At 32.8% G+C, this 26350-nt stretch overlaps 1 protein-coding gene and 1 long non-coding RNA gene across 2 annotated transcripts in view; one reads left to right on the top strand and one right to left on the bottom strand.

Annotated features, from left to right (window-relative positions):
• Positions 1 to 21413, bottom strand: part of LOC118745565 (protein zntC) — a 326373-nt gene extending 304960 nt beyond the window's left edge. Inside the window, exon 1 of the mRNA XM_036479048.1 lies at positions 21257 to 21413. The gene's annotated coding sequence lies outside the window, so the exon portion shown is untranslated. The remainder of the gene's footprint in view (positions 1 to 21256) is intronic.
• Positions 21414 to 23450: 2037 nt separating this feature from the next.
• Positions 23451 to 23949, top strand: LOC118745824. The gene is made up of 3 exons (XR_004993717.1): positions 23451 to 23689; positions 23747 to 23855; positions 23925 to 23949. It is a non-coding gene; the product is annotated as an uncharacterized LOC118745824 (long non-coding RNA).
• The last annotated feature ends 2401 nt before the right edge of the window (positions 23950 to 26350 follow it).

The raw sequence follows: 26350 nt of genomic DNA, 5'->3' as shown, positions 1-26350 counted from the left end.
CTGGTATTTATTCAGAGATGCATTCATGCAGAGCCCCAGTGTGGCTTGTGGGCCGTAGCTTACTACCATACCAAAAATTACTCCGGGAGTGGAGTGGGGCGATGCTTAAAGCACCGTGTGATAGCCAAGCTGGTTGAGCGTTGACCATAGCTGAAAATGACAGCGATTTATCACTACTAAGTTCAGCGAAGAGATATTTGAGAATTGCATAAAAAATTCATACCCAATTAAGAACGATCGAATTACATTTAAACACAAGTGCGTGTGTTTGATCGCTGCACTTGGTTTATGCGGGAAATGCAATATAAATGCGTGTGGGTGTTCGCTGTTCTTTGTTTATGCGGGAAATGCATAAGTCGCTTAAACAACTAGCCTGTCGTTTTATTCACAATTTCTAGATATGTAACGTAAATTAGTAGTTTATGGATAGTTATCTAGCTACAAAAATTTATGGGATTAGCGAAATTTGTAAAGTTAATGCAATTTACCAAGTTATCAATATTTATTTTTGTTTATTGTTGTTTATTTATCGAGTTGTTTGAACTTATCGTTATTTATTAATTTACTATAAATTGTCGATTTATCGAATCAAATATATAAGCTTTTATATATAAGCTTTTCAAGTTATCACTGCTTATCAAATTTTATCGTGGTACTAAGTAATTTAAAGGACGGTCGAATTTCGACAGTAACTGACACTCCTAGTAATATTTAATTAGGGGTCTTCATCAAAAGTGATAAAGTGTTGATAAACTTGATAAAATGATAAATTTATCATTTTGATAAATGAACCGTCAAACTTTGTATGGAAATCTATTTAACCAAAGTTTATCACTTTATCAAACGATTTTGGTGGATAAACGAATAAATTTCCACAAAATTCAACCCTGACAGACTGCCAGGTGGTAGATTTTGCTACGAACACATAAAAAGCAAATTAGCACACTGGACGAGGAAAGAACGAAGCGTAACTAGCTTATTGCGCTATGTGTTGGGAAGCCCGGTGGTGCATGCAATTGAACCGGCAGCAGGGATGCCGTTTGGATCTAAATAGATCCAATTGGATACATTTTTAGACGAATTTTTGTGGGATACTTATTTTTTCCGGTCAGTATAAATGTGGATACTTTTTTAAATAGGCCAAAATTTTATATTTCCTATAAAGTTTTTTTCGTTCAAAAATCGATTTTCATTAAAGATGGTAGAAAGCATTACGTTTTATAAACGTATAAAGAATCGCTACTTAAGCGTGAAATTAAAGCATTTTCTTTTTTGTGAACGAAGCAATGAACATATGAAGAGATCTCACCAAAATAGGTATAAGCGCAATTGCTTTAACTAGCTTAAAAGGATGCTTTAAGTAAGATCTTAATAAACATATCGTCGTTTAAGGTACAAAACCGCGTATCAACAAAATGCAAAACCGCGTATCAAGATAATGCAAAACCTCGTATGTGACGTTGCATAAATTATTTTCTAGAGAGTAAAAACTCTTATATTTCAAAATGGTTCTCTTTTTTATAAAGCAATCGCACTTCTGGCTAGTATATTTCAGGACGAATGGATAAGGATTGAGCCAAGAGCTTGTGTGAGCAAATCCAATTTTTGGCAGCAAACGTCAGTTACGCGGTTTTGCAGAATGACGATACGCGGTTTTGTACTTTAAACGACGATATATATAAAGTAAATTATACTCTTTCTGTAGTAATCTCTTTCATATCACATATTTTCATTTGTTAATTTAAAAAGAAAGAAGATTTCAATGTAGTTTAAAAAACTAAATTTGATTTATTTAAGGAAACTTTTATGAATTTTACTGAAAAAATTTTGTTTATTTGCGCATATTGAGAGAGGTAACCAGATTCCTCTTTAATGTGTGCAAATTTGCACGCCGTGTAATAAAATTAATCATTGCCTGTTTACTTTTACACCTAAAATGTTTAAAATAAAGTAATGTTTATTATTAGTAGGAAATCTATTTGTAGTTTGAAAATTTTTGCAATTTTAAACAATCTATATATTTGTATTTATGTGTATATTTTAAAGATCTCAAGTTCAAAATCAAATACTGAACATCCTATACGTATATTTATACAGATTCTTGTTGAAAAATAGATACTTTTCAGTAGGAGTTTTACATTCTCTTTTTAGAGTGTACTTGCTATTTATTATAATTACAATTACAAAAAATGTACTGTATAAATTGAAATTACAAATGTTTGATTTTATGCACATGTATTCCAAGTCCTTAGGATGGGTTAGATTATGTCTTTTTCATGAAAGTGTTTGGTTTTCTTACAAATTATGAGATGTATATGTAAAAAAAGAAAATTGGATACATTTGGATACATTTTTGGCTTGGTCAGGGATACATTTTTTGGGACGGCGCGGCAACACTGACCGGGAGCCCTGGCGCTCCGTTGCTGCTACCTTCGCGGTAGTTTTATGTACTTAAGAAAAAGACGTCCGAATAGATTTAAGTTACGCGCAATAATGACGCCAATTTGTTAAGTTAGATACTATTAATCTAGGTGAAGGGTTGCATTTTTAATATATATCGTAAATATCTACATTGGTAATAGGGGGTATTCATATCAGGTAATTTTGTAGCAGCCAGATAAGTTAAATATGTAATAAGGTGTGTTCACGAAAGAATGCGGATAAACTGATAAATTTAAGCAATTTGTTTCTTGATAACTTTAGATGAATACCCCTATTATCTTTGAGCGAAAAAATCATAAATAACACTGTGTGACAAAAAAAAATATAAAACACTTTTTTCGAGGTTCACATATGTTGTAGGCCTTACCAAGTATTGTACCTAACCTTAATATGGATGACAACTCCATGGTACAATAATTACAGGTATTGTCGCATATTCCGATCTGCCTTATTTGAAAAACATCATTGTTGCCGACAATAAAAGGTTTACTGCTAGGGAAAAGGGATATTTCCTTATCCCATATTTCATATATGTACACGTATTTGTTTTTAACAAACCTTCTTGTAGTGGACTTATTTAATTTGCAAAAGCCAAAAAAACATTTCTTTAGTAAATACATTCAATATTTGTATGGCTCACTTCATTTCAAAGGTTTTTTTTTGGTTTGAAAAATTATAAAAATCAAATTGAGCGAAAACAAAAAGCAAAGCCAAATAAAAGTAAAAGAATCAACATTGAACTGCGTCAAATGAAAATAAGGGAGCACGAATTTCGATGTGAAGGAAAACTCTCTGGGAAGGCCTGTAATTATTGTATCATGTGACAACTCTGTTGTTAGGAGAAAAGCTTATGTACATAGCAACCCTATTGTTGAGACCTTTTGTCATTCCATTTTTTCAATTGTACGTAGAAGCATGATAAAAACATAGCAAGGTAGAACGGTTCTCTCAATTTGTCGGCCATGATTTTTTTTGAAGTTTGCCAACATTTTAAAATCATATAAAAGTGAAAATGAAAAAATTGAAATTGTCCGAAATTGTTGTTGCTTGAGATTGAAAATAAAAATGTGTGTGTGAGCTTGTGAGTAAACTTAAAAATTAAATTGTTTGGAAACGTCAAGAATTTCAAAAGTGACTCTCAGCGGTTCTACCTTACTATATTTTTATCATGCGTAGAAGCATCCTCGTGTATACAGCCGATTCGACTTTAAAATAGTAATAAAAATTAGCATTGTACAGCAAACGAGTGTTTTATTCCACATCGACCCTATAAAGGAAACATTACGGCGACGAGGTTCACTTCCGTCTACAGCAAATCAACGCATTACATCGAACAAGAAAACCGTCAAGCAATTTTCAGAATTCATGGCGATGCAACAGAAGATTCTGGAAACGAAGTCGGGTAATTCATCAACAGCCTCAAGTGGTGTTACATGTTAGCTCTAATACTGCGCTTGAACCAAATTTCGAAACCTTGGACACCGCGAAGGAGTCTTTTCGAAATTACAGACTAAGGTTTGAAAATTACACCCGAATGAAGAACGTACATACGAAGAAAAATTATTGTGGTAATTTACTACTAAATTCAATTGGGGCAAAATCCTTTAACATTGCCAAAACCTTGGCTTCTCCCAAATGTCCGAGTGACCTTGAGTACGATGAGATGATCGCACTACTACAAACACACTTATCCCCGAAACAGAAAGTGCTAGTCGCCCAACATCAATTTTTGCAGAATATACATTGGCGATTGCGAATTTTACTGTTTATGTAAAAAGCCGATTTCAGGCATTTTTCTGCGCGCACAATTCATACGAGGTATTAAAGACAACAGCATTCGTGAGCAATTAATACAAAGTCATCGAGATTTAAAGCGTTTACAAATATCCCGTCAAAAGCTCTCGTTAGAAGCAGCGAAAACCGATTCGAAATTCGAAAAAAAACGGCGAAATTAATAAAGCTAGAAAGGCAAGTGCCAACATAATTTTAATCAGTCACTTAATCAAAATAAATCGAAAAGTGAAAAACACAGCATTGACTTTAATGCATTGGGCATCGACAAGCTGTGCTTAAGGTGTGGTAAAAGTAATTACTACGCAAAAAATTGTACTAGTAAACGGAATAGCCTTCACTCTTATGAATGTAAAAACCTGGCCATGTGGTCACCCAGCAAAAAATCGGTAATCGCTTTTAGTGGTAACGTGTTCTAGAAGGCATAGCGTTATAATGCCTTCGAATTTTTTCACTTCTTTTAGGCATTGCCGGTAATGCAAAGTAGAATGTCCTACAATATTTTATTTATTTCGCTTCTTTGTTTCATTTCGGAGAATGCCAAGTCGAATGTCCTACAATATTTTTTTTTATTTCGCTTCTTTGCTTCATTTCGGCGAATACAAAGTAGAATGCTGCATCGTAGTCAGCTGAAAAATAGAATGAGTATCCAAAAATTCTTTTTCAACCGTTACTTTCTGTGGAAATATGTCTCGCATAAAAACCATGTTTTGCTTTGTTCAATTTGCAGCGAAGTTGAAGTCAGTCAATGAAGTGAAGTACAAGAGTGAGGAAGTACAATTTTAAGCTTAATTAAATATGCATGTATGTGCATACCGATTTTGAAGTAAAATCTAAATTCCTAAATGCCTACATATGTATGTATAACAACTGATTTATAAAAATTGTAATTAATTTTAATGTTTTAAGACATTTTCTGATTTCAATTTAATATAAATAAGTATGTACTTATCAAGGCATTCTACATTAGTTTCTCTGTAAGGCATTCTTTGTTCGCTTCTCTGGATTCTGTTTTCCATGCGGTCTCCCTTCATTTGAAAGTAATGCCGTGGGTAAGGGCTTACCGCCAATGACATACCCATGTTAAAATAATGCCTTCTTGAAGCGAAAGGGTAAGCGATTACCATCGCCTAGCTCGTTTCCAATTTCATTTCTGTGGTAATCGTGTTTTTGCTGGGCAAGGTCTGCATAAAAGCAGGCATGAATAATAAAAAATCTAATTGTGGATCGACAAACCGAATTGAAAATGTGTAAAATCGGATTTAATCCATCAAAACGATTGAAGATATTTATCAAAACAGTTCAAGAAACTCAGTAAGATTTTTCGTCATGGTTAAAATCGAAGGCAAACCTCTAAAATTAGAAGTCGACATCGTTTCAGGCTAAACATTCTTGCCCAGAGATACATTTTCGAACTTAAACATTATTCTTCCTCTATTACAAACAAATAATATGTTTCGTTCATATACGAAAGTGGTTGTGCAGGGGGCGGGAGAACCACGAAATCCCCAAACACAAAATCCCCAGTTTCAAAAAAAATCCCCAAACACGAAATCCCCATAATTTTTTTGATGACAGTGTCACAAAATTCCCAGAACACAAAATCCCCAAACTTGTGAATAAATAATATTACCGACCATATAAACAACAGCGCAAGCCGACTAGTGTTGCCAGCTTTTTATCGCCATACGGGACAAACGCATACTTTGTCCCAAGTATACGGGATTTACAAAAATTTAACGGGACAAATGAGAAATAAAGGATTTGCTTTAAAAGCCCAACTGCGAACCACATATTTACAAAGGTGATCTATTTCATCGATATAATGTTCAGATTAGTTATAAGCTTATGATAAATTTCGTTTATTTCATGACAACATTTTTTGATTTGCACAAAAATATGTAAGTACGTAGACATATAGTTGACCAAACCATAAAAACAAATTAAAAGATACAGTTGCGCTCAAAATAATAGCAGCAAAATACAAAATTATGCTGTTGGTAACTTATCTTTATTTATTTATTGTTAATAATTTTCATCTAAAAGGGCCGATCCATATCAAATACCACATAAATAAAAGTTTCCAAGCTTGCACAAAGTTCACAAGAACTAATTAAACTTAAAAAATTGTTCAACAAAGTTTCGATGTTTTATTAGACTTCCTAGAAAGATTTTCAGTATGCAGTTTTATATCCCATTCAATTTTAGTACGATAAAGTGCAAGCTCCAAGTCGCTAAAAATTACCATTGATTTTTTAGAATTTTTTTTTGTGGAGGGTGTTGCGAATTTTTTTCCCTATAACGCATGAACAAAACTGCCATTTATATGGAAATTCTTAAAAATCAACGTAATTTTTAGCTATATTTCTCTTACAGAAATGCGTGCAATAATGTTTGCTAATGACCTACTCACAATAGCCGCGTTAAAGCATGACCACGTTGAGTACAAATTTACAGGTTGAAATGAATAATGAAATTGTCGAAAATTCGGAAAAAATTTTGTCCCGGTGGAACATTTAAAATTTAATGCAAAACACGGGATGTCCCGGCAAATACGGGACATTTGGCAACGCTAAAGTCGACTGTTACCTTTGTTCTGATTCGTAGTTACAGTTTTACAGTAAGTATTGTAGCGACTTTTGCTAGAGTAGCTAACATTTGATGCTATTTGTTTCAGAATATATAAAGATTTTGCACTGTATTGTTAGTGGACATGAAACTACTTTAAAACTGGTACGTTAACCCCCAAAAACTGGTGCAAGTGGACTACTCATATGTTTATTTGCCTCCACTTGGTCCGAAGATTCCCACAATTCCCTCTTACTCATGTCTATTTAAGAGTTTGACGCAACCATCTCTTCGATGACAGGCAAAAGCCCTGGTGCAGACAAAATCCCGTACCCCGTTCTAAAAAATCATCCGTATCCCGTCAAACATAGAGTCATTAAACTCCATAACTACATTTTATCTCAAGGGTTATATCATAAAGAGTGGGAAACTGCTATTATTATTCCTATTGCCAAACTAAATAGAAACAATTCATTAATTTCTAACTACAAACCCATTTCCCCTCCTCTCCTGCATTTCTAAAGTATTAGAAACAAGTAAGAAAGTCTAAGTTCGGGCGGAGCCGAACATTAAATACCCGGCGCAAGTATTAAATATATGTTTTTTCACCTTTCCGAAACCTTCCGCTAGATGGTAAGCCGGGGTGTATCAATTTTGAGTAAATTAGCGTCCTTCAATTTCGAAATATTGAAGTTTCAAGCATTTCTGAAATTTACCGTTATATGTAAAGCGGCCTCAATTTTATTCCGCTTTCAATAATTTTCAACGTTTTGCTTTTTTGTGGCAAGGACAATAACCACACCGCGTTTGGTACAAATTGGTAGAACGGTGACCGATATACTTATATATGATCATAAGTGGGCGGTGCCACGCCCATTTTCCAAAATTTTACCATGAACGTATTTCTTGGTAAAGAATTGTTGCAAGCTTCAATTTTGAATAAATTAGCTTCAATATTTACTGATTTATCGAAGATTTTGTATTTCTCTAAATTACCGTTATATGGGATGTGAGCGTGGTTATTGTCCGATTTTAAAAGGTTTCGGCGATTTTTTATGCTGTACTAAGGCCAACAACTGTGCCAAGTTTGGAAGAAATCGGTGCAGCGGTTACCAAGATATGCACATGTAACCATAAGTGGGCGTGGCTACGCCCATTTTCCAAAAATTTATAATATTCTTATTTTTCGTCTAAAAATTATTGTAAATATCAATTTTGAGTGAATAATCTCCAGTAGTTACTAAAATATCGCAGTTTTCGTATTTCTGAAAATTACCGTTATATGGGAAGTAGGCGTCGTTATTGAGCGATTTTAAAAATTTTCGGCCGTATGGTATGGTGTGCAAAGGCCAACAACTGTGCCAAGCTTGGAAGCAATTGGTGCAGCGATTCCTAAGATATACACATGTAACCATAAGTGGGCGTGGCTACGCCCATTTTCCCAAAGTTTATAATATTCTTATTTTTCGTCTAAAAATTATTGTAAATATCAATTTTGAGTGAATTATCTTCAGTAGTTACTAAAATATCGCAGTTTTCGAATTTCTGGAAATTACCGTTATATGGGAAGTGGGCGTAGTTAAAGTCCGATTTCGCCCATTTTCAATACCAACCTACCTTGGATTAAGGGAAACCTACATACCAAATTTCGTTAAGATATCTCAATTTTTGCTCGAGTTATCGTGTACACGGACGGACGGACAGACGGACGGACATACAGACATGGCTTAATCGATTTCTTTTTTCATCCTGATCATTTATGTATACATTTGTCTATATCTATCTCGATTCGTTTTGGCTGTTACAAACAACCGTTATGTGAACAAAATTAGTATACCCTTGTGCACAAGTGCGCTCGGGTATAAAAATTATTTCAAAAAGGGTTATGTGGTTTGCCGAACAAAATTACTTAACAAATCCGCGCCAATTCGCATTCCAAAAAGGCTTAAGTGTTATGGACCCTCTGTTAATTTTTGATCACTTTTCCTCTACGGCTCTTGCGCCAATAAATCTTGTATCAGTTCTAAGTTTAGATTTTGAGAAGGCTTATGACAGAATAGGTTCCCATGTTATTCTGCTATAACTAAAGCCCTGGAAAATTAGTGAGAGGATGTACAATGTTATCAAGTATTTCCTTTACAACCGGAAGATCACGCACGTATATCATCTTGCTTACGCTAATGATATTTTAATTTTTTCTAAGACTTGGGACTTGACGCAAGTAAAAATAATTTTTACTAACATACTAAGCGATCTAATCAATTAGTCCAAATCTTCAGGATCTAAGATTTAAGCTGAAAAAGTAATTTTTTCACATATGCAGAAAATACAAATATATACATCCAACCCCCTCCTTATCTAACACCCCTCCTCTATACTGATACATTGAAAATATCGGACTGTCATTATGTAAATTAAGCTTACTTGCTAGACTAAATATTATAAAGATTTTATCATCTAAGTATTCTTTAGTCCGTATAACTACACTCGTAAATGTAATTAGGGCTCTTATATTAGGAAAAGTTGACTTTGGACTCGTAATTTATGGGCACTGCGCAAAACAACATCTTAATTGCTAGAAAGACCTTACAATGCAGCAGAGGAGAAGAAGCATCCTTGCATTTCCCACCTCGGTAATAAAAGCTATCTCTCACGTCGAATCCTGCTTTAACAAAAAAAAACTGATGAAGCAAGTAATCAGATTTATTCCGTATATTAAGCTACATCAAAGATTTGGACATCATATCTACTCCGATGCCTATTTAAGTAAAAACTCTACCGCAAGGGCATTTGCCCAGTTTCATACTCATAAATGACCTGGGAGCTTATTTTCACAGACAGTTCCAGATATGATACCAGCTGTTCTTTTGCCGTAACAAAAGGGCTTGGTGTTACAATTGTCGTCGGTGCTTTTCCCGCGTACTGGTCGGCATTTACAGCGGAATCAGCTGCAGCTAAAAACGAAGGAAATTTCCTCATCTGAACGGACAGTAAATCAGTTTAACATAGTATTTACATGTAAAGAACTGACATTTTCATTATTCTACAAAACCCTCTATCAGCAAATTTTTTTATATAAATAGTTATAATTCGAATTGCAATAACCTCTATCTGATCTTTAAACTAAAATAAAATGAATTAAAAGTAAAAAACTAGTTTTAGTATATAGCGTGAATTTTTAAACCATGCGTGTGTACTTAAAATTAATAACATTTTTAAAAAAAGCTGTCAAAGCGGTTTTTTTGCTCTCCTGAAAAATTGAGTTATTGCAGATAGAGGGTATTGAATATAAGCCCTCGATATGGTTTATGTAAATGTCTTAAACGATGAAGTTTGTGTTTATGTAAATTCATGCAAAATATATTCATAAGATATTGCGATGTATTACATTTTCTTTAATTTTCATTTACCTAATAAATATCTGTACATAAATTTCAATATGAGAAATAATGTCGAATATAGAATAGAATAGAATAGAATATAGAATCGTCACTTTCTGTGTGAAATAATTTCTTATAAAAATATGGTTAATTCTACAACAAAAAACCCCACAAATCAGAGTTCCAAACCTTGTGCAAAATTAAAGAATTTTCGTCAAAATTTCTTTCATATATTGCACTTTTTATTTACGCTCTCTAGGAAAAAGTTGAGTATGCAGTTTTTTAGCCCATTCAATTTTAGTATAACAAAGTGCAAGTTTGAGGTGGCTAGGACTTACCATTGACTTTTAGCAATTTTTTTGTTGGAGGTGTCGCTAATTTTCACCATATAAAATATTGTTTGATAATTTTTGTATATAGAAAAAATGTGCGACACCTTCAACAACAAAATTTCCCACATTAATTAAGCCACATAATCTGATACGGAGGCCGGTTCACCAGATTAACAGGACCTTAACAATAACCATTGCCAATCGAACAGGATCTTCCGACATCAGAAAATACAACACAACGGTATCAACACCACAACCAGTAAGAAGAACCGCACGGCAACATCGGACACCAGTCTACTTGAGAGACTACTCGGCGTAATTTAAGCAGGGGAGAACTATTGTAACCTTAAAATTCATGGCAACTCTGTTGTTAGGAGAAAAGCTTATGTATATAGCAACCATGTTGTTCCATTTTTTCAATCGCACTTAGTAACATCCTCGTGTATGCAGCCGATTCGAATGTAATTATTTTTAGACTTTAAAATAGTAATAAAGATTAGCATTGTACAGCAAAATGTGCTTTTAACAGTATACGAAAATAATATCGAAAATAATTTTTTTTTCATCTTTAATAACGATTTTCTCGAACAATTTGTTCACCAGTGTATATGTAAAATAATTTCGAAACAATCTCTTGTCAATTCTGTTTTCAACGACATATAAATTTTTTATATCCGCGTAGGCGTTCCTAGGATATTCTACTTTAATCAATTTCCACTGTGAAATATGCGTACTACAATTGCTTAATTATGTATGCAACGAGCCAAAATTTATTCAAAGTATATATTATTTTTTGCAAAAATTGCGAAAATTCGATTTTATCAAAGTGCTACACGTGTTAAAAAATTTGTGAAAATCGCAATCAATTTCGCTATATCTGCGGCTTGTTTGTAGACAAAAAAATCGCGAAAAAAAAACAGAAAATAATGGTGGTTTGGTTAAAAATTACAACATTTTTTTCAACAAATCATATGTAAAGAGTCGGTGGTATGAGCCAGAGTATGCTTGTTTGTATTGTTCAATAAATCCGAAGTTACCTAAAACATAAACCGATCAAACCTTGAGTTTCCCATATTCAATTCCCATAATATGGCATCCTCAGTTGTACTATAACATAAATGATTGCCACTTCTGTAAAAGAGATGTTTTGGGACATAGTTATAAAACCCGTAAAAATATCAAATATGCCAATGTTTCCAGTGTTTCGAAGCCAATACTAGCCCTTCATCAAGTAAAGAGCACAAGTAGTGTCAAGCAAAAGTGGAACGAAGCTGAAGAATTTTCGTCAGAGGATGGCGGTGAAGAGTTTCTACCATCTGGGTCGCGTTGATCCGAGCGCCATTTGGTTTCTAACGAGGATTTTCATGATCTGGTTCGAGATCTAGGAATAGCACTTCAGCAAAGGGAAGTACTCGCTTCTAGATTATAACAGTCGAATGTAGTAGTAGAGGAATTTACAATTACACAATGTCAAAGTAATGATCGCTTGATGTTTCAGCAAGTTTTCAAAATTTACAAAGACACAAACAACTTGGCTTACTGCGCGGATGTGGCTGAACTGTTTGCCCTCTTTGATTACAACTACGAACCAAAACATAGGCGTCTTTTCATCGATGGATCGTGTAAAAGTATATAAAGTAACTAACAGTTAAAATTTGTTCAATATTTGAATGCTCTTTAAGCTTAAAAGCTGTATTGCTGCACATAACCACACTCTTAACAATTTTTGTTTAAATTTGCGCATATTAAGATAGGTAACAAGTTTCCTCTCTTCATGAATGCAAATTTACACACCGTGTTAATTAAATTAAACACTGCTCGTTTACTTTTACTTATCATATGTGTGACGTAGAACAAATTTCAAATTAGTTTGCTGAGTTCTAAACATTTATTTAAAATTTGCTCTTCAAAATTTTTTGTTTAAATTTACGCATATAAAAAGAAGTAAGCAGTTTCCTCTCCTATTGTCCGCAAAATTATTCACTATCTGTTTACTTTTACAAGGCCTGCAAACCACTCCAAAAATCGGGGCGGTTCGGTTCAGTGGTTCGAAGTTCGAACCACTTAGGAAAACTTTGTACCGGTACAACAACTGGTTCATGAGTATCGCTGAACCGCGGTTCGGTTCGGTTCAACCGTTCAATTTTTTTTTATGCTAAAGGATACAATTATTGCAAAAATAAGGCAAATCTATAACATAAAAATAAAGGCTCTTTTACTAAGACCAAATTCAAATATCCACATATATAATAATAATAATAGTTTGGTTACACATGTGTTAGCGTTTGGCCGAGCTTCTCCTCCGATTTGTGGCGTGCGCCTTGATTTTACGCCGACTCCGAACGGCGATTGTATTTTTATGAAGAGCTGTTTTTCATGGCATAATTACACTCGGAGGTTTGCCATTGCCTGCCGAGGGACGACCGCTGTTAAGCAAAAACCTTTTTTCTTTATTTTTTGCGATGTTGCTTTGACCAGGGCTTGAACCCAGGCGTCGCGAAATGGAAGCGCGCACTGCTTACCACTACACCACAGCGGCCGACTATATAGTGGTGGAAAAATAAATAGGGGAACGACATTTCAGCAAGTTTTGGTACTTTTGTTTTGTTTATTTAATGTTCATTTATTTTTAACTATATAAATCCAAGTTTCAAACTTTGTGGAAAAATTATGAAAATTCTGCAAAGTTTCATCTAATAAAAGTTTCTAGGAAAAAATTTTTAAGTTTTAAGTTGATTAATGGTAATTTATTGCGGATTTTCTCCATACAAAGTGTGTGGGAATTTTTTTTTGTATGGTAGAAAATGCGTAATATAAACAAAAATAAATCAATGCGATCAAGGCGAAATTAGAAAATTTTTCATCAACTTTTTTAAGGTTTGGACAAGTTGTGAGCCTAGTCGAGTAGACAACAACAGCATACTCAGAATTTCGAATTGACACTCAAAATCTTTGCTTAATGTTGAAACCCTCATTTTCGGTAGGTTGGAGCTTATACTAGGCCTTAACTTCATATGTACAAGTATGCCAATGGTCAAAATAATAGGAGTGCAACATGTAGCTCTTTATATAACAAAAACCATATAAATCCTAATTTAAAACTTGGTACGAAAATTAAAAAAAATCTACAAATTTAAAAAAAATTACATGAAAGTATAAATTTTTTTATCGGAACTACAAAAATCCGAGTATGCAGTTCTTTGATTTTTTTGTTGGCGTTGTTAAGCATTTTTTCCATATAAAAACATTTCAATCATTCTTTATATGGGCGAAATTACAACTCACGTAGTTGCCATCAAACAAAAATGTTTTTTACGGTTTTACCATACGAGTTGCATATTTAGAGAAGAATATGTATTACAAAACGTGAAAAATGACATAGGTACGGTGACCATCCGTTCTGGTTTTTGCAGGACCGTACTGTTATTTAAAGGTCTGTCCTGCGTAGTTTTTCAAAACAGAAAACCCCCAAAATGTACTGATTTTTTCCAAGTGTCCTGCCTTTGTCCCGCATTTTCTTCGATATTTTAAAATTAACTTTTCCTAATCGAAATAAAAGCAGTGTCGATAACTAATTGATAACTACATAAGGGTAAGCTGGTTTTGAAGGTTCAACTAGTCAATGCGTTATAAATACTGTACGGTTATGGACAATAGATGACGAGAAATTGAAGACCAGCATCAAATATATCGATAACACTGTTCTACAAATTTTGTGGTAATCGCTTAAGAAAAAAAAATATTTTCCAAGCCAATTTTCTTTTCAAACAAGCGTTTTCGTAATTTTTTCGAAAAACGTGTTTTTGGTACATTTCGGACCTATTCGTCAATATCTCATGAAAAAATTAACCGATCAATATAAGCGACCTACAGTCCTCTTACAAAAATATATTACTTTGCCAATTTCGAAGAAAATTATTAGTGTTACAAGCGACCAAAATCGAAAAATTTAAATTACAATCATTTTGTTTTTACAGTAAATGAAAATCTGATGAGAAATTTAGATGTTACGGAACACAATCGGCACAAAAAATATATATTATTGCAAAGAGCCCATCAATACCTTTCGAACTGTTAGTCGTTTCATGAAATATTGAGGAATAATTGAAAAAGTACTAAAAATACGTTTTTCGAACAAATCTCGAAAACACTTATTTTTTTCGTGTTCAACGACCCAAAGTTTGCTTAAAAAATTTACTTTACAGAGGTTCATATTTCGTGTAAAGTAATACGTAAATATTCATTACTAAAGGATTAATACCAATGAAGCAAATGTGATTTATGTTAAAAATTTAAAATTGGATTAATAATTAAGAAATATACACTCTTGGTTATTTGAATAGCGCATCCTTTTAATGGGCCGTACGAATAAAAACTAAGCGATTGCCTTTTCTTAAAATTGTATACCTTTTACTCCAATTTTGTTTGAATAAATTGAGTAAAAGGTCTGAAATTTCAAGAAAAAGCAATTGCTTATTTTTATTCATACAGCCCAATACTTAGTAGGTACAGTTTTCCTTTTGTTTGTTTAATATTCATTAACTTTTTATAAAAATATAGCATATTCTACGTCTACATCCCATTTAAAAAATTTTTGAAAATTAAAAAAAAAAATAATCATAGGGGCGACAATTTTTTTTTTTGTTGACGGTGCTGCGCATTTTCTTCCATATAAAAATTTTGTCAAGCATACTTTGTATGGTAGAAAATCAAAAAAAGGGTGCGCTATTCAAATGACGAAGAATGTATATATGTAGTATATTTTTGTTATTTTTATACTACGCAATTATATGTAGGTTAATTTTTTGAAAAATTGTCCTGCATTTTCGAAATATATTTATGGTCACCGTAGCCATAGGGGATTTTCATTTTGAACCTAACCGAACCATTTTTTGGAGTGGTTTTTGGTTCGGTTTTGGGATTTCCAAAAAAAACGGCTAGGTTCGTGGTTCGGTTCGGAGTTCGAAAAAAGCGAAAGTTCGGTTCAAAAACCGGTTCGGTTCAAAACCAGTTTTCAGTCATGCTTTTACATACCAAATTTGTCACACTCTAAAACATTTGTTTAAAAATGCGACTATAAATTGAGTATATTTTTGTTTACTTTTTAAATTTTTTGGTAAATTTAAAAAATCATTTTTGTTAGCGGCTTTACACAATTTTACGGGTGAAATCAAACAGCAGATGTGTATTTTGTAGCTTGTACACACTTTCGAAGTAAATTTACGCACACCACAGCAGCTATATTACACTCTAAAATGTCCGAAATTTAAACAAAATAATCGAGCACGTAATTTCGCGAATAATAACGTAGGAAATCAGTAACCTACCTTTAAGGTAGGAAATCTACACAATTTCTTTTTAGAGTGCACGTAGAGAAAAATTACACACAAAATGTTTAAAACTGAGTAAATTAATGAGTACTTAATGTTTATTATTAGTAAAAAATATATTTTTGCTTTCAAAGCTTTTGAAATTTTAAACATTTTATGTGTTTTTTTTTAAACATCTCATGTTCAAAATCAAATCTTGAACATCTTGTACGTATATTTACACAGATTCTGGTTGGAAAATAAATTTTTTCAGTACTAGCTTTACATGCAATTTTTATATGTGCTCAACGAGATGCCTTAGGTTCCATTAGCGTACGTCACTAGTATGAAAGAAACATAGGATTCAACTGAAAAAATTCTTCACTTGATAAACTATGCGATGCACAAATGGCAATTTTCAGTGACCTTAAAATTTTAACAATACTGATGCGTATGCAAGGAGGTTACACAAAATACCCCTGTTACTTTTGTGAATGGGATAGCCGTGCACCGCTTAAGTACGAAAGAAATGAGTGGCCTCAACGAAATCCCTTTCGAATTGGCGAGAAAATTGTGTTGAGAATTCCACTCGTGGCTCCTGAAAATATAATTTTGCCACCACTGCACTTAAAGCTGGGTTACGTGAAGCAGTTTGTTAAAAGGCTTAATGTACACAGTGAAGCGTTTCGTCATATAAAATCTCAATTCCCGAGATTAAGCGATGCTAAAATAAAAGAAGGTAGTTCCGATATTATTTCTGGATGTTATTGCTCATGCCTTATTAATTGAATCTTGTTAATTTCAATGGGTTTTTATTGGTCCTCAGATTCGTAAGCTAATGAAGGATACTGAAATTTCATCTAAACTAAGTCCAGTTGAACAAAGAGCCTGGAATAGCTTTCAATCTTTGTGCACAAATTTTCTAGGCAACAAAAGGCCCACAAAGAGATCGTTAATGAGTTTCTGAATGCATATTCAGCTACGGGATGTATATACAATGTAAATCAAAATTCACTTACTTCACTACTGTGTCAGTTCAGTGATGAACAAGAGGAGCAAATGCATCAGGAGATGCAAGTTATAGAAAGAAGGTTTGCTGGCAAAAATATCACAAATATGCGCTCGAACTATTGCTGGTCGCTTAAACGAGAAACGGGCAAGTAAGTAAGTAACCTAGTTGTATTTCCATGAAAAAAAAAATTGTGGATATTAAATAAAGGAACTAATTACGTTAGCCAAACCTCAATGGATCTTCAAAATTTATACCTTATTGAAAACAAAATTGACAGGAGATTCTAGCTACAAATTATACTATATAAACTGGTGCACAAAATAGTGGAAAAACCCGTTACTCAAAAAGGACCTTTTTTCCAAAAATTGAAATTTTTGGTATATTTTGGACAGTTTCTCTGAAATTACAAAATGAAAAATGTATACATCTGTAGAAGCGGTCTTCTTTTCAATGCACCAAAATCTTTGTTATGGGCCAATATATGCCTTCACCTATGGAAAAAGGGGTTTTTGGCCCCTAACTCCGAATTTTAAGGGTGTATTGGAAATTCTGAGTATGCAGTTTTGTATACTTGACTATACCTACAATTTGAGATATGTCTCGCAAAAAGTGTTTTTTCGCTGTCACACAGTGTAATCATTATGGCTGACTTCCAAAGCGTATCAATACAATAACGTATCAATACAATGTTCGGATACTGTAATACTGCGGTATTCAAACTGTTTGTATATGCAGATATGCGATACATTGCAACCATATACATTGCATATTTTAAATATTCAATATAGCAATGAGCAAATCTTCTGAATTTTCCATTTTTAAAACACCAATGGTAACCAATAACAAAAGAAGCATCAACTTTGTTTCTGATGCGCTGATTGCTCTAGCGATGCCTTTCGATATATTTTTGGATGCGTTTTGGAAAAGTATACATTGTCAAAATTTTGTAGTTCGGCGTTGTGGAACATTATACTTTGTACGTATGCAAAGCAATTGACGTTTTGCATGTCAGCTTATATTTCACCAAAAAAATAAAGATCGAATAAAAATAATTTGATTCAAGCGAAAAAATAACACTCAAATATTAATTATTATATTTTATCTTTATTGGTTAAACTCGCAAAAATCATTGTGGTGGTTAACGCTTGCCTGGTTATCTGGTTAAAAATAATTTTTCTTTAGTGAATTTTGTTGTTGTACAACAATAACCACATTGTTAATTACAGTAGGACGTACGAACACAAATACGTGAGAATAGTTAAAACCATTTTGCGGCGATTACAACTTGTTGATTTTTTTGGTTAAAATTTAAAAAATGATTGTGTTGCTTATTGGCCGTTGAGTATAATTTAATAATTATTTTTGAGCTATAGGCCGTATGTTAAATAAAACATTAAATGTTTTTCTGTTTTATTTACTTTTTAGTTTTATTTTGGTCGATATTTCGCCTTCAGTCTGAAGGCATCTTCAGGACTAAAAAAAGGAAAACAATATTTTTACATCATCACAATATAAACCAACAACAATTATTATTTTTCGTGCCTGATGTTTTGCGTTTTAATAACATATTTTTTTGAATACATACATAAATACTTTTTAAAAATAGTATTCAAAAGGGATTAAAAGTAGTCCTAAAATTTTCTTCTTTTTTACTACATTTATATGCATTAATATTTGAGTTATAACTTAATTTTATGGACCTTTTAATGTTTTATCATTAATTGGTATATTCTTTGCTAATGCACAAATAATTGCATTGAAATATCGTTACTCAGCGCTTATATAAGCACTAAAATATTGGTAAATATGCTTGCAAATATGCTCGCAAAACACCAAAAATTAAGTACAGCTCAATGTTTTGTTTTTTATTCAGTTTATTTCAAGGATTTGAAAATTACAACGGACAAACAAGTGCTGCTTGATATTCGTGGTTTTAATTTTTTAAAAATTCGTTATTCTCCATTTGAGATAAATTATTTTAATCCCTTTAATAAGACCAATGCCTTCCCGTAAAGACGAATAATAGCTATTTACTCAAGGCTTAAAGGTGAGAAAAAAATCGATAGCGACTGTCAAAATTGGAAAGACCAATTTTTTCTTTTTGGAATTTAAAAACAAGAGTTTAGAGTATATTGTGCAAAATTTCACTGCAATCGCGGGCCTAGAATATATAAATAATTGCAATTGTTTAAATTATTGTTATTAAATAATTAATGGTTTTGCAAATTTTATTCTGCAAATCTTTTTATTGTAAAGGGAAAAGCTTCAGCAACTCTCAAAAAAAAATTCATCAAATTTCATCAAATGGGTCGCGAGTTACGAATTTTTCTCTCAGAAATTGCAATATTCTTATAATACCAAAAAAAAAACAAAAACGAAGTGCAATTTCGAAAAACCGTCCAAAGTGTATTTTTGTTCTATAATTATCTACAGATTCCAACAATTGTCTTCACTTTCCAGAAAATCAATGAAAATTCATTGACACAGTTGGCGTGGATTGACTCGTAAGTAAACATGGTACAATAAAAACAGGTAGAAGCCAAATTGACATTAAACCTACAAAAGTCAAAGTTTTCGGGAGAGTAAAAATAAAAATGAGCGTGTGTAAGGAAAAATAAAAAATTCCATTTCACTGGTTGACGTTTTTAAGTAAATTTGAAGTTTAATTGTATTTATTTATTTTCTTTAGTTAAAATTTGTTAATTTGTTTGTTGTTTTCTGTCTTTGATTTAAGAGTTGCAGTGTTGTTGGAGGGACTTTCCGGCATAAGGGTCATAGGAACAGCACTTGGCATCAAACGTGCCTTTTGTACCTCCCGGTGCATTTATGAAATCTGCTGCTTTAAAATGTTTAACGCACAGCAAGGTATTTCGCTGCAGCTCTACCCCACAGCTGCTTTCCCAACGCTTCTTACGCTAAGGACATTGAGGCACGTTAAAAAATTAGTGGCCTCTGATTTATATTTAACACCACATAAAAACAAGGCTTCAGGTGCTGCATTTTTAACACATGCACTAAGTATAAGCCGCACAACACTACAAAAATTCAAATGTTAATTCAAATTTGTTTTTAACGAATATTCAAAAAAAAAACAAAAATCAAGCGACATGACATCTAAAGCGTAACGAAATATAGGAAATAAAAGAAAACCAAGTTGAAGTTTAAAGGTTTGGTTCTCATGAGAGCAATGTCATTTTGGCTTCTACCTGTATTTATGTGCCTTGGTAAGTAAATAGCAAAGAAAATATAACAGGCTAAACTTCAACTTTCCTATCTTTCAGTGTTTAATATCTCGGAAACCACTTGACCGATTAGAAAAGTATTGATGCCAAATCAAAGGTAATTTTAATACCTTTTTTACGACGAATTTACCATAGCCGTTTATAAAATAAAAATTTTAGGCAAACGCCTTTAAAAAAAATAGATATACAATTTCGATTTTTACCACTAGTTTCGTTAAATTGTGCCTTACAAAAAACCTTTTTATATAAGAAATAGCTTGTACTTTCTAAATAATATAAATTTCTGTAGCATTAATTATGCAGTTTTCTTCAAAAATTCTGATTTTATGAAAAAGTTGATTTCTTTTTTGTTTTTTAGAATTTATGTCTTAAAAATATAAAAGTCATAAAAATTATGTACATCAACTGAAAGATAAACTAATCATCTTTATTCTGACATCATTAGTTGTTTAATCGGTTATGTAGTTCATAAGATATTGACATTTCCAAATATCGAAAAATTTAACTTAACCTCCTATATCTTCTTAATTTTTTACATGCGCTAAAAAAGACTGAAATCAGCATGAAGAGTTCTAAGAGTTCTAAAAATATGAGCTTCAATTTTATCCCCTTTATTTTATTTTTTATAACAATGATCTCTAAAAATGTGAGTTCAAGTATACAAACATATTTACAATAAAAAACATAAATTTTTTCCCCTTAAATTTTTCCTTTTAAACTTAGAAGTATTATACAAACACAATTCAAAGAATTAAATAAATATTTAAAACTATCACACGTATTTTCTTATTTGAAATGATAAGGTTATCCAATAAGGCGGAACTTTTGTAAGTGAACGAACTGTTCAATTAAACGAGTATCTGTTAATTGATTCCCAGGTTAAATGAACCAAAAATGTCGAAATTTTTCAAGTGCAATTAAGTGGGGAATACTGTAGTCAATGAATGTCGCAACGATTGCATTACTTAACGTCTTTGATTGAGATGACATTTGTTTTCCCATACATTTTTTTCCTAATGTCTTATGCAAATGCCAGAAGTTCTTACTTATATGCAATCTGTATATACATACATATGTATGTATGTACTTAATACCAAAACTACCAAAAACATATGTATATATGTATAGAAAAATCTAACACTATTTAGAAAATACAGTTCCATTTGTCAAAATTTCTTACCCAAAAGAGTTCTGTTTTTTTTCCAGATAGACTTAAAGCCAATCGTTTCGATTGCAATAACCCTCCACTATTTACCACACAAACGATAATAATTTTCACGGCATCTAGCTTTCCAAATGAACCTTTCCGAACTTGTTACAGCACAATTATACTGTCAAAAGTGCTGTGTTTCTTTGTTTTATGCGCTACAGCGACTATAACTCGTTAACTTTTTGATTTGCTCGTATGAAATGTGCGATCAGTGTTATAAAACAAATCAATAAGAAAAAACTTAGTTGCTAAGTTGATATCTCGAAATAAATATGTACGTCGCACAGTGTGATTTTTCATCAATCTAGCTGATATTAAATCACGGATTAAATATATGATTTATAATACTATTTTTACTTATCAATTAGTACTCAAACATAAATATATCATTTTCACACAATTGTGTTCATGTTTTTTTGGTCTTAACCTTTTTTTTAATTTTTATTAAGCTCATTATTTATATTCCCATATTTTTAAGACTACAATTTCATTTTATTTAGCATTTCATAAATATTTATAAACGTGAACCAGTTTTTAGTATATTGAAAAAAACTTACTAAAGTAAAAATACAAAATTTATTTAATAAGAGAAATATGTATTGCAAACCTCCAAATAAATCTAATCACTAAAACTGAGTTAGACTCTTCATCTAGGTCTGATAGGTCAGAACGTTGCTCAAAATTTACTTCTGGGTCGGACAATAGTTTTAGTACTTCTTTATATAATGTCTTTTTTTAATGTTTAGTTAATTTTTCGATATTGGGGATATTAAGGGATCAGGTGACAAAAGTAAAATATTAAATAAATCTTCCATAGTCTTACTACGCGGCATCTTTCTGTGTTATCTTGTCTATGTCTCTTAAAATCCTTAATTCTACTCTCCAATGCTTCCTCTGAGAACATTCCTATTGGAAGTACTGCAGTTTTAATTACGCCTGCCCCATGCATTAAAATTTTGTGGATGCTCGTGGGCATGTAGTACCATAGGTAAAAGTCCACAAATATTTTTGCGGTTGAAAACGCATTCTTTCGAAATGTTTCTGAATTGAGGAGAATCCGCCTGACATAGTTTGGAGTATGATAGCAAATTTTCATCAATTCCTGTTATTTCTGAAAACAACAAGGACTCCGAAAAAGCGTCTGGCTGTATTGCCATCATTGGTCGTCCCAAAACCTTGTTTTGGAAGATCTAGTAATAAACCCACTTCTGCTTTAAATCTTTGTATAATCAAACCTTTTCTAACCACTTTTGATTTTTATTGCGAAAATCTTTTAAGATACGCCTGCAACTTTTCCACTTACTCGTAAAATTAAAAACTGCCTTTCTGACTTCAGTCACTTAAGTTTAATCCATTTATGACATATGAAAGAACAGTCTTGTTTTCGTCTTTTGCATCACTTTTCTGATGCCAATTTTCAAAAAGTTCTTTCCTTAAAATTGACATATTTCCTGAAAAAGGAGAATGCATCAAGACCTGTACTTTCCAGCAGCTAAAGATATGTTATTTAAGGCCTAAGATTAGCGCCACTTAAACTAAAATCAAAATTAAATCGAATAACCACGGATAACGAGTTTGCGAGTCTTGTTAAACTTATATACTGCTAAAATTAAATTTAATCCAACATCAAGTTACCATAACATGAAGAACTCAGTCCTAGTTCATTAAAATCACAAAAATTCATTTTCACTAAATACAACATACCTTGAAAAGTAAGTTGAAATGGTATTCTGAATAAGGTCCTCTCCCGCTATAAACTTTAGTTTCACTTTTCTAGTTTTTATTGTTTCCTCTTTATCAAGCATTTATTATACGAATTTTACAGTTTGATTTGAATTTCCATAATATAAAATTATTTATTTAATATTTTCTTGATAATTGAAATAATACACTGTGCGTCACAGACACACCGCTCAGCTCTTATACCTCTTTATAGATTTATTAATAAAAGTTGTTTTACGGGTTGATAACTCAATAACTATGTAGTGTATTTTTAACAAGCGCGTGGAAGCAGGGCCTTGCCATATACATACATATGTATACACATACGCATATGTATGACCTATGTATGTATGTATGTATGTGCATGTGTATTCGACTGCTTTGTTGCACACTATAAAATCTGATAGGCGTAGATATATAGTGATTGGTATGACAGCAACCACTTTAGTTCGCAACGGAAAATTAAGCCACCCAGACTGAGTTAAGCGTATTAAAATAAAAAATGTTCTCTTTGTTAGTATTTCCTCGAAATGTCCACAGATCTTATATTCTCCTCCCTGCAAATGCTTAAGGAGTATTTTGTTGCAAAAAGTGCAGTAATGGCTCTCTCCTGACGAACAGGAGCTCAGAAAGGAGGCGGGTACAGAATTTTAGATGAGAGGGTGCGATTGGTTTCAACAGGTAAACAAAAATCGGTTATAATCTTGAAAATTCGTTACAAATGTTAACTTTTAATAGATGGGTGGCGTTTTTCGAAATCCAACATGATTGGTTTCACTTGAAATTTGTTACATGGAGGGTTTCGGAGTAGCTGATTACCAAGGCCGAGAAATATATGCATGAACAAGTAATTTTTAGCAAAAAAAAATACCGACTTAAAAAATATATATATATATCTATATATTTCATGATCCAGTGATCGGATCTAAACCAAATTAGTATGGGACCACCCCTGAGACACTACCGTTGCAAAAAGAATTATTGAAATCGGTTGGCGTGGTGCAAAGTTATGCGGTAACATACATAAAAAAAATAAAATAAAAAAATATTCCGACGAACTGATAACCTCCTCCTTTTTTGGAAGTCGGTTAAAAACGGAATAGCTTAATGTTTTTTTATTCAGTTTTTTCAAGGATTGAGAAATTACACTGGTCATTCACATAATATTCTCAAATAATGAAGATCAGCGCTTGGCGTTTTAGAAAGTTTAATGACGCCAAACGACCTTCCGACATCCATTGATGTTTCTAGACAGAATTTAAAACAAGTAATTTTTAGCAAAAAAAACCGACTTCAACTCCCATAAAAAAAAATATATATATATATATATATCTCATGATCCACTGATCGGATCTCAACCAGATTAGTATGCGACCACCTCTGAGACACTACCTTGCAAAAAGAATTATCGAAATCGGTTGAAGTGGTCCAAAGTTATGCGGTAACATACATAACAAAAAAAAAAAAAAAAAAATATTCCGACGAACTGATAACCTCCTCCTTTTTTGGAAGTCGGTTAATAAGATATTTGCAGTGGTGTTAGTGCATCGATGTACTATGTAGTTGTCACATTTTTTATCTATTATTAAAAATAGTGCAGGTTATATTACACAAAGTTACGAATCCTTCAATTATTTTCCAAATTGAATTTAATATTTTTAAATACTCCATGTTATACATTTAATAATTTATTTTTAATCTCTTCAAAACCAATGCCCTCCTATAGACACAAACCTTTGGTTTCAATTTTTGTATCCAAGGAGAAATGTCATTGAAGTTAGAGTTAAAAAACTCTGTTTTTATCGCATTATTTGTAAACATTTGTTTTGTTGGACGAATAACATCGGGATTTTCAACGCTTATATTAAGCTGCTTAAAACCCAATTACATAGAGTAACCAATGCCCTCCCGTAGACACAAACCTTTGGTTTGCAATTTCTGTATCCAAGGAGAAGTTAGAGTTAAAAAAACAAATCTGTTCTTATCTCATTGTTTGTAAACATTTCGCCACTAGACACGAATAAAGGCGCGCGCTCAAAAGTTGACCGCGAAAACAGGCGCATAAGAAAAACTTCAGCGAAGGAAGACTCTTAACATAGTTGACGGCGAAGCAAGACGCGTTAAAATATTTGACGGCGAATAAGGACGCGTAAACTTTTCTTCGCGGTCAACTATGTTTGCGGTTGTAATAGTATGTACATTCCGTAAAGAGTTTTTGGCGAATAATGCTGAAGTAACAGTCCTTGGCCAAGTATAAATCTATGATTACGCGTCTTTCTTCGCCGAAGTTTTTATTAAGCGCATTTTTTCGTAAAATTTTTTTATGCGTCTTTTTTCGCCGTCGAGACACTAGCGGCGCCTTTGTTCGTCTCTAGTGACGATTTATTTTGTTGGACGAATAACATCGGAATTTTTATCGCTTATATTAAAGCTGCGTAAAACCAAGTAAAGAGAGTAAATACAATACACATACATACATACAATGCAATGTACAATAAAGCTGGTTGTACAGTAAGTTGAGCATGTTTATCTATCTATATCTATACTAATTATATAAAGAGAAGTCCATTTTTTTTGTAACAGGTAATCTCGCGAACGGCTGCTCCGATTTTCATGAAATTTTGTATACAAATAGCTTTCGGTAACCACCATGTTTTAGGCTAAAAAAATTTTACTTTTTTTCGGGTAGGTGGACCAGGGACCGGTCTATTCCAAAAAATCTTATTATAGTCCGATTTGCTTAAAATTTAGTACGTAAGTAGCTTTTTAGCATATATTAGCATATATGACCCATTTTTTCCGGGAAGTGGTCCAGGGACCGATCTATTCGAAAAAATCGAATTTACAATCCGATTTGCTTAAAATTCGGTGCGCAGGTAGCTTTTTAGCATGTACTAGCATATGTGATCAATTTTTTCCGAGAAGTGGACCAGGGACCGATCTATTCCAAAAAATCGCATTTATGGTCCGATTTGCTTAAAATTCGGTACGTAAGTAGTTTTTAGCATATATTAGGATACTAGCAGACCCGGCAAACTTCGTCCCGCCCCAAATTTTTATATATTTTATTAAAACTTTTCGGTCCAACATTTTCACCAACAATTCACGTTTACGATTTTCATTGGCACATTTGTCTGCTAAGATTAAGGTTTGGTGGTCATTTGCCGCTTTAAATAACCTAAGGAAAGTGTTATATCCGTTCTTGAAATTCTCCAGTTGTGCGGCATTTCATAGCACGGTTATTCGCAAAGCGAAATACATTTTTTTCTCTTCACTCCCTGGCGGCAACAATGACCCGGTTCTATAGTGAATGTCCTAGAAGCTTTACAGTATAGTAGGTGG

The sequence above is a fragment of the Rhagoletis pomonella genome, unplaced genomic scaffold, assembly GCF_013731165.1.
Source record: "Rhagoletis pomonella isolate Grant_MI unplaced genomic scaffold, Rhpom_1.0 Rhpom_scaffold_00009, whole genome shotgun sequence".
Lineage (NCBI taxonomy): Eukaryota > Metazoa > Arthropoda > Insecta > Diptera > Tephritidae > Rhagoletis > Rhagoletis pomonella.
The sequence above is the reverse complement of the archived record's forward strand: the minus strand, read 5'-3'. Positions and strand labels throughout refer to the sequence as shown.